This window comes from Grampus griseus (genome assembly GCF_964374135.1).
Source record: "Grampus griseus genome assembly, chromosome: 5".
NCBI lineage: Eukaryota > Metazoa > Chordata > Mammalia > Artiodactyla > Delphinidae > Grampus > Grampus griseus.
The window spans coordinates 2,593,520-2,607,704 of record NC_138998.1 but is presented as its reverse complement, the minus strand read 5'-3'; the positions used below and the strand labels follow the sequence as shown (position 1 = coordinate 2,607,704).

The following is a 14,185-nucleotide window of genomic DNA, read 5'->3' as shown; positions in this document are numbered from 1 at the left end:
AGGGGTGGTGGTGACGGGTAGGGGTGTCTGGGAGTCTGCACGTCCAAGCTCCTGGGTGACTGGACTGTACTTTCCAGGAATCACATGTTGGGAGCCACCAGCCTACACCATCTGGGCACAAGTCAGAGGCACTGGGGCACCATCTTGGTGGGCTACACTTGACGCTGGGCAGGTATCCCCACCTCTCCACTCAGGACCAGCCTAGTCAACTGGTCTGGAAGAGGGGCTGATCCAGGCCCCCAGCTCTGTGACTGGACAGTTTCCTTCTCTGAAGACCCCCTTGCATTTCAAGTGTGCATCCTGGAATTTGAGACACTCGAGTCCTGTAGTAACAGTGACGGCGAGACCCGACGAGGTGAGGGAGTCTTGCACCTTCGAAGAGGACGGCTTTGCACTCTGCTTTCTTGTAAGGGTGGGGCACGTCCATGGAGGTTGCAGGAAAAGCAGTTCTTAATCTCAAGGGAGGGGGGTCACAGCAGAATCAGCTGAGAAGCCTTGCTCGCCATCTCCGGGGCTGGGCCCTGGAATGTGTACCTAGAAAAGCCTTCCCGGCTGATTCTGCTGAGAACTTCTGCTCATGAGAGAAGCGCTGAAGTATAAGCCAAATGTGGAGATGGGTCACCCTACTGTCACTCTTACCCCTGAAGCCACACACGCTCATTGGTTCAGAGTCACCGGACACACTACGTCCTGTTGGACTGCCGCAGGCCTGCAGAGAACTCTCTTTCCCTCCCTCTGGCCATGCTTCCTTGGCGGGTGGCAAAATCGTGGCCAGTGTGGTTGATCCAAAGCACATTGCTAATTAAAAGCCACTACCTGTGCACTGAGGGACCCACTAGAGCACCAACACACCAATGGCACAGAAGCACCTGGACTTCTGCACTCAAGCCACACTCACCCTCCGCTCCTGTCCCATGACTTATTTCCTCCAGTGCGGTCCCAGCTCAGCAGCAGCTGCATCAGCTGGGGACTCAGAGATGCAGATGCTCAGGCCCTACCCCAGACCTACTGAATCAGAACCTCTGAGAGGGAAGTCCAGCCTCCAGGTGATGATTCTGGTGCAGCTGGGGTTCAAAACCCCCTGCCCATTGCCACAGATCAGAAGGTGTTCACAAGGCAGGCACTGCTCTGTGCCCTCTCCCACCAGCTCGCCCAGCGATCAGCCCAGAACATTCGCTAGGTAACGAAGCCTGGGGGGGGAGCCCTACTTCCTGCTGTCAGAGAGAATCAACACTCACTTGGTGAGCCGCCTCTGAGAGGTTGCCAACGCTGCGTCTAAATCATCTCTCGTTTCTTCTGGGTTGTATTTTCCATATTCACACTTCAGCTCCCCCTGAATCCTCTCCAAGTTTTTTACATTCCTTTCAGCTCAGGAAGCCAAAATGAAGATGCCATGTTTCAACCAGGGTCTGTTTCCTGCTGTGGGGAGGGGCATTCTGCAAGATTCTTAAATGCCCGACTCCCAGCATCATGATTATTTTCCGAACAATAGAAGGAGATTGCTGATTCATGTTTGGCTCACGGCTGGCTCCAGGCATCTTTTTTTTTTCTTGCTGTACTTGTGCCGATGCAACACAATAATGTTCTATTCATCCCTCTGAGTTAGAAATGCCAACAGCTCAGCTATGCGACTGAAGGGTCCCGCCTCCCCTTTGGCTTATTTAAAGCCTTCCCGCAAATAACACGTTTTGAAATATTATATGGCGTGATCACTCTGAGCCATTTGGCTTTGGCACCGACCGTCAGACCTTATCTTTTTATTAGCTGCTCCTTGCACAATGCCTGGCACACTGGAACCAGGATTCTTAAAAAATGCCTGTTGGGTGAATCACATACCCACTTCCTGAGGTTCAAACCTGATCCTTCTATTCTGCCCTGATATAGTACAACCCGCACTCTGTCAGGGGCAGGGCGGAACCTGGCTATCACATTCAGGCTCACGTTTGCATCCAATCAAAGAATGGGTTTGACCTCCTCAAGGTCTGATGGTCCAGGGGGGCTCCATCCAGCCCCTGGCCCCGTTTGCACACTGTCTGCACGGCCACTTCTGGTCCTGCCATAGCCGTGGGGCTCTGGTTGCCTCTCAGCACAGCTTTGCCAATAGCAGTCGGGGCCAGCTGTGGGTTTTTGTTTCCCAGCTGCAAAGTCAAACTGGTGGCACTGCTTAGCTCCTAAAACTCTATTGGTCACCCTGAGCCACACACCCAAATCACCTGGGTGGCTTTGCAAAGTCCCAGCACCCAGGCTGCATCCCAACCCACTTAGTGTTTCGTAACTGAGGCCTGAGTTTTGTAACTGCCTGGGACATTCGGATGTGCAGGCGAGGCTGAGAACCACGGCCCTAAAGTGGCATCATTAAAATGATGGAGATGGGGCTTCCCTGGTGGCGCAGTGGTTGAGAGTCTGCCTGCCGAGGCAGGGGACACGGGTTCATGCCCCGGTCTGGGAAGATCCCACATGCCGCGGAGCGGCTGGGCCCGTGAGCCATGGCCGCTGAGCCTGCGCATCTGGAGCCTGTGCTCTGCAACGGGAGAGGCCACAGCAGTGAGAGGCCCGCGTACCGCAACAACAAAAAAAAAGATGGAGACGGACAGCTCACTGAGGACCGTTTCCCCCCTCCAGGACCTCAAGAGCATACCCTGTTAGGCTAAGAAGGGGAGCACCCCCTTCTGCTCATCTGCCCATTTCTCTTCTCACCATCCTTTTTTTTTTTTAGTGGTACGCGGGCCTCTCACTGCTGTGGCCTCTCCCGTTGTGGAGCACAGGCTCTGGACCCGCAGGCTCAGCGGCCATGGCTCACGGGCCCAGCCGCTCCGCGGCATGTGGGATCTTCCCGTACCGGGGCACGAACCCGCGTCCCCTGCATCGGCAGGCGGACTCTCAACCACTGCACCACCAGGGAAGCCCCTCACAATCCTTTTAAAAAAATTTATTTGTTATTTTATTTTATTTTATTTTTTTTAAACCATTTAAAAAGATGGGAGTATAGCTGACTTACAATGTTGTGCTAGTTTCAGGTGTCCAGCAAAGTGGTTCAGTTATACGTATACACACGCCCACTCTGTTTTAGATTCTTCTCCCGTATAGGCCATCACAGAGCACTGAGCAGAGTTCCCTGTGCTCGACAGCAGGTCCTTGTTGGTTATCTATTTTATATACAGTGTGTCTGTCTGCTCACTATCTTGACATGTGCTCACCCAAGCACAGAGGGCCTGGGTGAACTGAGGTCAGGAGGTTACCCAGAGTCCTGGCTTCAACATTCTCACTAGGGAATCCCTAAGATGTGAGCAATGGTGTGACACAGGAAGATCCTTGGGGACTGCTCTGTCTCCAGAGAATTCCCAAGGAGGGCACAGACACTGTGTCATTAATCACCAGGCTGTTTGGAGGAACAGACACGTCCAGTTGTTTCTGCTAACTGACGAAACAGAGGGTTAGAGGGACAGGGAAGCTTTTCCCTCCGGCTGCTGAGAGGAGGAATCAGAATGTCAACCCAGATCTAGTGCTCTGAATCGCCGAGCCATCCCATCTGCCAGATGCGTGTCCCTCAGCTGGGTTCCTCGATGGGCACAAAGATGATTAAGCCCTGCTCCTTCCCCTCTGGGAAGCACCGCCTGGTAGAGATGACAGAGCACTCACAAACAATTCCACTTAGAGGAGGTTGTATCTGGTACTCTATCAGAAGCGCAGAGGACCATACAAGTGTGTGGGAGGGAAGGAGTAACTAAGAAAACCTGACTCTACAAAACACAGATGCTCTGCAAATCCTCACTCCATCCCGCACAGGGTTGTGTGATCTTCCAGGTCCAGAACCAGTTGTGTACGGAGGGTCTTTCAGAATGGGGGTTGTCCAAAGTGTAGGTGTTTGGGCTGAAATCATCCTGACAATGTAATCTGGATGCCTGGGCGGGATATCTCCAACAGCTTGTTGTACTTACTTATTTATTTTCTTTTTAGGCCGGGCTGAGCGGTTTGCGGGATCTTAGTTCCCTGACCAGGGATTGAACCCGTGCCCCCTGCGTTGGGAGCGGAGTCTTAACCACTGGACCGCCAGGGAAGTCCCATCCATCAGCTTGTTTTAATATCACTTGAACATGTGTCCTAAAAGAAGAAGATAGTATGACCCTTACAGAGATGTTATGAGGATTAAATGAGTTCATACAAGAAAAGTGCTTCTGTTGTGCAGGAGAGAAGAGCCGTCAGGTGAAGCTGTGTTCTCCTTGCGGAGTAGGTGAGGTGGAGAGGCAGGCGGGGAAGAGGGTGGAGGGCTCCCCAAGCGTCCTCGCTGTCTGCTGAGAACTTGGCTTACTTCATGCAGGTTGTAACTTATAAAAAGGGCACAGTATTAGACATACATTCATCAGGGTATAATTTTTTTAATAAAATAATTGATAACATTAGGAAAGCCTGGGATTTATATCCTCTGTGTGATACTGTGTAAAAGAGGTTTGTTAAGAGGATAACTCACTTCTCTGGGGACAGCAGCATTTATAAAATGGACTCTTGTAAGCAGTGTTGCAGCAACGGATGGCTCCCGGTTGAATGGTCTGTGTTGGGAGTTCAACTAATGCTTTCTCAGCGAGAGAACATTTAAGTCAATATTTTTCACAACATCTACTCTCCCTCAAAAAACAGATTTTTTGGTCCCCAAATGATTTTTACAGTTATGAGATGGAACACTTCCGTTGAACCATCGCTAGAGTCATTGTTTACTGTAAACAAGACACACTATCCTGTTTTCTTATATGAAAAGGAAAGATAGTGGGCCTTGGTCATCAACCTGTATTGTTGGTTTTACCTGCGAAAACGCATTGTGTGATTTTCAGGAAAAATAAATTCGCGTGATTTGAAAACAAAGATTTCCAGAGAAAGGGAAATCAGCCAGTTTCTAAAACATCCAAGGAATAATGCAGATCCTACGTGAAATGCATGAATGTCTTCCTGGAGCTCCATCTTCTCAGTTCCAGGGCAGGAGCCAACTAGACCAAACATGGTGCTTGGCTTTAGAGTAAAATCTACAACAAACCTAAAGAGTTTCTGGTTGTGTGTTCAATGAAACTGAGTAGAGAAGAAAGACGATAATGGTACTTATGTTAACATGTTACTGTGTTAGTCACCGTATATCCTGCGCATGTGTATATGGGTCCATAAAAAGGAGGATAATAATAATGATAAAAAGAAAGGCAATAACTGTAACAGCATCTAACATGTATTGAGTGTTTGCCATTCTGCTAAGTGTCCTACATATACTACCTCCTTTATTACTCTCAACAACCTGTGATGTAGGGGATCTAAACTTAAGAGATGTGATGCCCTTGGGACTTCCCTGGTGGCACAGTGGTTAAGAATCCGCCTGCCAATGCAGGGGACACGGGTTCGAGCCCTGGTCTGGGAAGATCCCACATGCTGCGGAGCAGCTAAGCCCGTGCGCCACGACTACTGAGCCTGTGCTCAGGATCCTGTGAGCGGCAACTACTGAGCCCGCTCACCACAACTACTGAAGCCCACGTGCCTAGAGCCCGTGCTCCACAACAAGAGAAGCCACTGCAATGAGAAGCCCATGCACCGCAACGAAGAGTAGCCCCCGCTCGCTGCAACTAGAGAAAGCTCACGCGCAGCAATGAAGACCCAACGCAGCCAAAAATAAATAAATAAACAAACAAACAAATAAATAAATTTAAAGAGATGTGATGCCCTTGCCCAAGGTTGTAAAGACTGTTAAGTGGGAGGGCTAGGAATTGAACCCAGGTCCTGTGGATCCAGACATTTTGCTCTAAACTACTATACTTGACTGCCTCTTGAAAGAATAAAGGTTACCTGCATTTGCGATGCCTTTTTACATGGGTCATTTCACTCAATGCCCACAACTTCATTTTATTATATCTTTTACAACTGGGGACACTGAAGCTCAGATGTTAAATGTCTAAAGATAAACCCTGCTGCATGGGAAACCTGAGGCTCAAAGTTCTGCTTCCTGACCTCCGAGCCAAGTGTGTTCTTGAAGACTCTGAGCTTAAATCGTTTCTGAATGGAAGGTCCTGACGACTAACTGTCCACGTCACTACCTGTGAAGGCAAAAGCTGAGCCATGGTTGCACCTATGGGATATTTAAAAAAAACATGAAATTCGTAGCTCAGAATATCAGGTCGATGACATTTTAACATACAGCACACACAGTTTGATCAGCCCAGCCCACATTATTTGAAAAGTTCACTCCTGATGGGTCTGAAGCTCCCACACGCCCAGCCCCTGATGAGTGAGACACCTATTACCTGAGTGACAGGCAAACATTTCCTGTGAGAGATGAGACATTCTCTGAGTTCAGTCAAGGTGACGTGGCTGTTCATAAAATGAGTAGTTCTGTTAATAATCACTGCTCCATTTGATGGAGGATATTATTCCCATGATTTCACAGTTGAGTGGATGAGAATAAGCCTTATCAATGTACCAACTGGGTAGGAGTGTGTGAAAATGAGCTGAGCCTTCACAGGGCTCAACCTCATATTAATGCTGCCGGAAGAGTTTATAAAGGGTTTACCCATGAATATCCCCTTAATAAAGGAGAGGTGATTTTCTTGAAAAGCCAAGAGATATCTGGAATTTCGGGACATCAGCAGTTGTCTGAAGGAAAGGCGGAATCGTATAATGGATAAAGCTGGCTGACTGCAGCTTACAAAACCACAGACTTTTCAACCTCCAAACTGAGTGCCAGTTTGTTACCTGTCACTCCCCAGCTCCAAATCCACCCTTCGGTTCTCTGCTGTGTGATTCTGAGGCAAACGCTTTCCCACAGTGCCTGGCCAGAGGGTGTTCTACTTGATTCCACCAATAGGAGGCACCAGAGGGAGACTGGAAGGTGAGAAGAGAGAGGGCCCTTCCCTCTCTTCTTCAGGCCCCTGGGAGCCCCTGCCAGCAGTAGCTGTGGGCTGCAGCCACTGGTCTCTTTTAGCATTTCCAGGAGCAGTCTTTGCATCCTGCAGAGGTTCTAGCAGCAGCTGGTTGGAGCCCTTTCTTAGTACTTTGAGTGCCAACTCCACAGGACTGCTCCTCTGAGCATGTGTGAGAAGTTATAACCCCTGAGCTAAAGGGTCGTAGAATGGAAGACTGCAAAGGATTGAATTTTTTAAAAAACATTTTTTAGCATAAAAATAACACCAGTTCACATGGAAATGTTTGTGAATACAGATAGTATAAAGGAGAAAAAAAGTCAAAACCTGTCCTAGATTTAACCACTGATATTTTCACATACTCTTTCTGGTCTCCGCCCCACACCCCCCCACCTCTCCACCCCACACTTCTACATATTAAAAAAAAAGATTATTTTTAATCAACACTTGGTCTCTAGAATTTTCACATGACAACATGAGGAACTCAACTCTAAGAGGGGTGTGACCTTGCTTCATCACAAGGACAACTTGTCTCTTCCATTTTGGGACTGGATCTCTCTGGCAAGGGTTGCTCACCTCCTACCCAGAAACTAGACAATGGCCATGACTACAGGCTCCCATCTCTGCTATGTCTGTTATGCCTTCTCAGTTGTGATCATAAAGTAAATAAGAAATCTGTGTACATTTAGGAGGAATGCTTAGTATATTATGAGCTGGCTCCTGGAGTGAGTCTATGAAAAATGTTGAAGAAATATGGAACACAGTAGTCTGCTCTGTAAGAATTGGCATGTTTGGCTAAGAGATGGCACAAATGTGGTACTAACTATCCTGGTCTGCCACACATATTTAGTATTTTGCTGCTTCTACATTCATTCACTCATTCACTTATTCACTCATTCATTCACAACTATTACCAGAGTATCTACCAAGAGCAAAGGCAAAGCACTGTGCTAGTTGCTGGATTCATGAATAAGATACAACTGCCGCCCTTTCTCACAAAATTCATAGCCAGAAGAACCAAACTCTGGGAAGAAGGAGTTAAAATATCCAGCACTTTTCCTGATTAATAAAACATCTTATTATTACATGCGTTTGTTCTTCGCTCTCTCACAGGTACACTTGTCACCAACTCCTTGTGCCCCTTGAGAAATTTTCAAATATGATATTTTCTCAGATAAATTTAGTGTAGAGTAACTGCCTGTTGATCCAATGTTTCAGTCTCCATCTACCTTAAAATTATTTATCAAGTAGAAAATATGACCATTATGAATCGTTATGCTCCAAGGAACACAGTATAGTAACATATGTAATTAAAATGAAGAAAGTTCAAGGCAAAATAAATGGAAACACAATAGTAGTTGAAGATTTTAACATACCTTGCATCCCTTGAAAGATTAAGTGGATATAAAATTATAAAGAATATCAGATAATACTATTAATAATGTTAATCTAGAATTATATACCAAATTTCACACCTAAAAAATAATTATAGAATAACAGGGTAAAAACTGAATAATCATAAAATGTGACCAATGTTAGGTGACAAAGAAACTTCCCAAGAGTAGAAATAAGTAGAAATACTAGAGACAAAATAATAATATTCCTACAATATAATCAACTTAGAAAATTAAAAAGGTAAAAGAAAGAAAAGCAGGCACATACAAAAAGGAAAAGTGCAATTACTTGGAAATCAAGAAAACTCTTTCCTAAACAACTCATCAAGAGGATATATATGCACCCAATTGCAATATATATGCACCCAACATTGGGCCACCTAAATATACAAAGCAACTATTAACAGACCCGAAGGGAAAAATAGACAGCAATACAACAATAGTAGGGTCTTCAGTACTTCACTTTCATCAATGGATAAATCATCCAGGCTGAAAATCAATAAGAAAATAGTGGACTTGATTAACGCTATAGACCAAATGAACCTAACAGATATATACAGAACATTTCAACTGATATAAGCAGAATACACACTATTCTCACTTGCCCAAAGAACATTCTCCAGGAGAGATCACATGTTGGGCCACAAAACAAGTCAACAAATTTAAGAAGACTGAAATAATATCAGGTATATTTTCTAACAACAATGCTATGAAACTAGAAATCAATAACAGGAAGAAAAATGGAAAATTCACCAATGTGTGGAAATTAAACAAAACACTTCTGAACAACTAATGATCAGAGAAGAAATCAAAGGGAAATCAAAAAGCATCTTGAGACAAATGAAAATGGAAATACAACATATCAAACCTTATGGGATTTAGCAAAAGTAGTTCTAAGAAGGAATTTTATAGTGATAAACACCTACATTAAGAAAAAAATACATCTCAAACAACTTAACTTTATACCTCAAAAAACTAAGAAAAGAGGAACAAACTGAGGCCAAAGTTAGTAGAAAGAAAGAAACAATAAAGATTAGAACAGACATAAATGAAATAGAGACTGGAAAAGACAACAGAAAAAGATCAACAAAAATAAGATTGTTTTTGAAAAGATAAACAAAATTGACAAACCTTCAACTAGACTAACAAAAAATAAAAAAGAGAGGACAGAAAGAAAATTATAAATGCAAAAGGAGCCATTATAACTGATATCACAGAAATACAGAGGATAAGAGACTACTGTGAACAATCATACACCAACAAATTGGATAAAGTTCTGTATACTTACAACCTACCAAGTCTGACTCATGAAGAAACAGAAAATCTAAAGACACCAATAACAAGTAAAGAGATTGAAGCAGTATTTTAAAAACTCCCAAGAAAGAAAAGCCCAGGATCTTCTGGCTTCACTGGTAAATTCTACTAAATATTTAAGGAAGAATTAACAATAATCCTTCTCAAAATCTTTCCAAAAATTAAGGGAAGGGAACACTCCCAAACTCATTGTATGAGGCCAAAATTACCCTGATACCAAAGCCAAATTAGGACACTACAAGAAAAGAAAATTGCAGGCCAATATCCCTGATGAGCACAGATGCAAAAGCCCTCAACAAAATATCAGCAAACTGAGTTCAACAGCACATTAAAGGACCACACAACACGATCACATGGGATTTACCCCTGTGATGGGTAAAATAGTTCAACATACACAAGTCAATAAATGTGATACATCACATTAATAGAATGAAAATGACATGATCATCTCAATAGAGTCAGAAAAAAACATTTGACAAATTCCGACATTGTTTTATGACAAAAACTCTCAACAAATGAGGTAAGAAATGGATGCATCTCAGCATAATAATGGCCTATATGACAAGCTCGCAGCTAACATCTGAAAGCTTTTCCTCTAAGATCAGGAACAAGACAAGAGTTCTCACTTTCACTAGTTCTATTCAAAGTAATACTGGAAGTCCTAACCAGAGCAGTTAGGTAAGAAAAAGAAATAAAAGGTATTCAAATCAGAAAGTTAAAAGTTAAATTGTCTCTGTTTGCAGATGACATAATCTTATATAGAGAGAACCCTAAAGACTCCACCAAAAAACTGTTAGAACTAATCAATGAATTCAGTAAAGTTGCAGGATTCAAAATCAATATATAAAAATCAGTTGCATTTCTATACACTAACAGCAAACTATCTGAAAAAGAAGTTATAATACTAATTCCATTTATGATAGTATCAAAAAATAAAATATTTAACAATAAATTTAATGATGGAGGTAAAAGATCTCTACACAGAAAACCATAAAACACTGATGAAAGAAATGGAAGAAGACACAAATAAATGGAAAGATATCCTGTGCTCACAGATCAGAAGAATTAATATTGTTAAAATGTTCATTCTATTCAAAGCCACCTATATAGTCAATGCAATCCTTATCAAAATCTCTATAACATTTTCCACAGAAACAGAAGAAACAATCCTAAAATTTGTATGGAATCACAAAAGACCCTGAATAGCCAAAGCAATCTTTAAAGGAAAAACAAAACTGGAGGCATCACATTTCCTGATTTTAAACTATATTACAAAGTTATAGTAATCAAAATAGTATGGTTCTGCATAAAAATAGACACATAGACCAATGGAACAGAATAGAGAGCCCAGAAATAAACCCACACATATATGTTGAACTAATTTTTGACAAGGGGGCCAAAAATACACAGTGGGGAAAGGATAGTCTCTTCAATGAATGGTGATGGAAAACAGAATATCCACATGCACAAGAATGAAATTTGATGCTTATCTTACACCACTCACAAAAACTAACTTGTGATGAATTAAAGACTTAAATATAATACTTGAAACTGTAAAACTCATAGAATAAAACATAGGGAAAATCTCCTTGACATTGGTCTTGGCAGTATTTTTTTTTGGATATGGCACAAAAAGCACAGACAACAAAAGCAAAAATCAACATGTGGGACTACATCAAACTAAAAAATTTCTGCACAGCAAAGGAAACCATCAACAAAATGAAAAGCAATCTATTGAATGGGAGAAAATATTTGCAAACCATATATCTGATAAGGGGTTAAAATACAAAAAAATATAAGGAACTCATACAACTCAATAGTAAAAAACCCCAAGTAACCTAGTTAAAACAATGGGCAGAGGTGCTGAATAGATGTTTTTCCAAAGAAGACACACAAATGGACATCAGGTATATAAAAAGCTGCTCAACATCACTAGTCATCATGGGAATGCTCATCAAAACTATGATAAGATATCATCTCACACATGTTAGAATGGCTATTATCAAAAAGAAAAGATAATAAGTGTCGGTGAGGATGTGGAGACCAGCAAACCCTGGTGCACTGTTGGTGAGAGTGTACGTTGGTACAGGCATTATGGAAAACATTATGGAAGTTCCTCAAAAATTTGAAAATAGAAATACCATATGGTCCAGCAACTTCACTCCTGGGTATATATCCAAAGGTAACAAAATCAATACCTTGAAGAGATATCTGCATTCTAATGTTCGTTGCAAAATTATTCACAATTTCCAAGATATGCAAACAACCTAAGTATGCATCAATGAATGAACGAATGAAGAAAATATGACATGCATACAATGGAATACTATTCAGGCATAAAAAAGCAAATCCTGTCATTTGTGACAACATGAATAATACCTGGAAGATAGTATGCTAATGATGTAAACCAGACACAGAAAGCCAAATACTGTATGATCTCACTCATATGTGGAATCTAAAAAGGTCAAACTCATGGAATCAGAGAGTATAATGGTGGCTGCCTGGGGATGGGGGTGGGGAAAATGGGGAGATGTTGGTCAATGTGTACAAACTTTCAGTTATAAGATGAATCATTTCTGGAGATCTAATGTACAGCAGGGTGACTATAGTTAAGAATAATGTATTGCATGCTTGAAATTTGCTAAGAGTGTAGATCTTAAGTGTTTTCATCACACACAAACACAAAAAATGGAAACTACGTGAGTTAATGGATGTGTTAATTACCTTGATTGTGGTAATCATTTCACAACATATACATATATTACATCATCAAACTGTACACTTAAAAATCATATTGTAAATATAAATAATTTAAAAATAAGTATGTATACTTTTATTTGTAAATCATACTAATAAAGCTGAAAAAATTGAAATGCATTATGCATTTAACATTAGGTATGTTAGAAAAAGAACACAAAGAAATGTTGAAAGAATTAATAATGTCAGAATGTTTATAGAATTAAAAAGTATTGAGACTTCCCTGGTGGCACAGTGGTTAAGAATCAGCCAGCCAACACAGGGGACAGGGGTTCAAGCCCTGGTCTGGAAGATCCCACATGCCGCAGAGCAACTAAGCCGTGCGCCACAACTACTGACCTGCATTCTAGAGCCCGCAAACCACAACTACTGAGCCCATCCACCACAACTACTGAAGCCCGCGTGCCTAGAGCCCTGCAACTGCAATGAGGGAAGACACTATGGTGAGAAGCCCGTGCACCACAATGAAGAGTAGCTTCTGCTCACTGCAACTAGAGAAAGGCTGTGTGCAGCAATGAAGACCCAGTGCAGCCAAAAAAAAAAAAAAAAAAAGAATAAATAAAATAATTTTAAAAAATATTAAAAAAAATATTATAACAGGACTGATAAGTAAAGATATTCAAAAGTTGATTCTTTAAAAAAAAAAACAAAACAACAGATAGATGAACTACCAGCTAACTTAATTAAGAAATAAAAAATTCAAAAAATTAGAAATAGAAAGGGAAATTAGTTACAGATGCTGAGAATTAGAACAATTATAATAGATGACTGAATAATTTTGTGGAAATAAATTAAAACCCCAATTAATTGATTTTCTCAAAAATACAAAATAGCAAAATACATAAAAGCTAATTCCATATAGACTAATAATAATGGAAAAAATAAGCACTGTCAAGGAATTCCCATATTCTTTCCCTGAAAGTATGAAATTCAGATGATTTCATTTACAGGTTATTTCATGGACAAAAAAATGCTATTTAAACGTTTTGATAGCACAAATAGAGAGGAAACATTCCTAGTGATTTTTGTGAAACCAGTGTAATTATGATATAGAAATATGAAAAAGTGATCTGCCCAGATCACTTGTATATATTGATGCAAAAGTCTTAAATAAAATATCAAAAAATTCTTGAGAAAAACTAAAAGAGCAATATTTCAGAAAAAATGGAATATTTTCAGGAAAGGAAAGATGGCTTGATATGAGCAACACTAAAATTGCTAATCATGGTAGTAAGTCTACTGAGTAAAAAGTATTTTATCTTAAAGGATGCTAAAATGGCACATAATAATATGCACTGCTTGTTCTTGATGGCTTAAAAGCCCACATGGAAGGAACATTATATGAATACTATCTTGACATAATAGTAAATATATGGAAAATTTTGAAAAAGAAGAGTAATGGGATGGAATTAACCTGATTAGATATTAAAACATAGTATGATGACTTAATGATTAAAATAATGTAGTATTAGTGCATGAATATATAGCAGATCAATGAAGCAGCATTGAAGTTCGCAAAGAGATCTCGATATATATGGAAATTGACAATATGATAAAAACCGGCTTCTTTAATTCATGGAGATGGAACAACTAGTAAACCATTCAGAAAAAAAGTCAAAGTTGAATCCATAACTTATACCTTATAAGACAACTTGGTTAATTAAGTGGATGAAAGATTTAAATATAACAAATGAAAGTTCTAGAAGAAACAATGAGATGATACAAAGCTTTAAAACAGAGAAGACTTTCTAATTATGGCACAAAATATAGAAAGTACCCACAATCTCACTTCTTAAAAACCTGTAACACCCATATCTTGAACACCTGTAAAAG

At 41.1% G+C, this 14,185-nt stretch overlaps 1 protein-coding gene across 12 annotated transcripts in view; it reads right to left on the bottom strand.

Annotated features, from left to right (window-relative positions):
• Positions 1–14,185, bottom strand: part of THRB (thyroid hormone receptor beta) — a 391,122-nt gene that overhangs the window by 116,658 nt on the left and 260,279 nt on the right. For 2 of the 12 annotated variants that reach the window (XM_082654087.1, XM_082654089.1), the window contains exon 1: positions 3,939–4,077. The exons of the other annotated variants lie outside the window; for them this stretch is intronic. The gene's annotated coding sequence lies outside the window, so the exon portion shown is untranslated. Of the gene's footprint in view, positions 1–3,938; positions 4,078–14,185 lie in introns of those variants that run through there. 12 annotated transcript variants of the gene reach the window in all.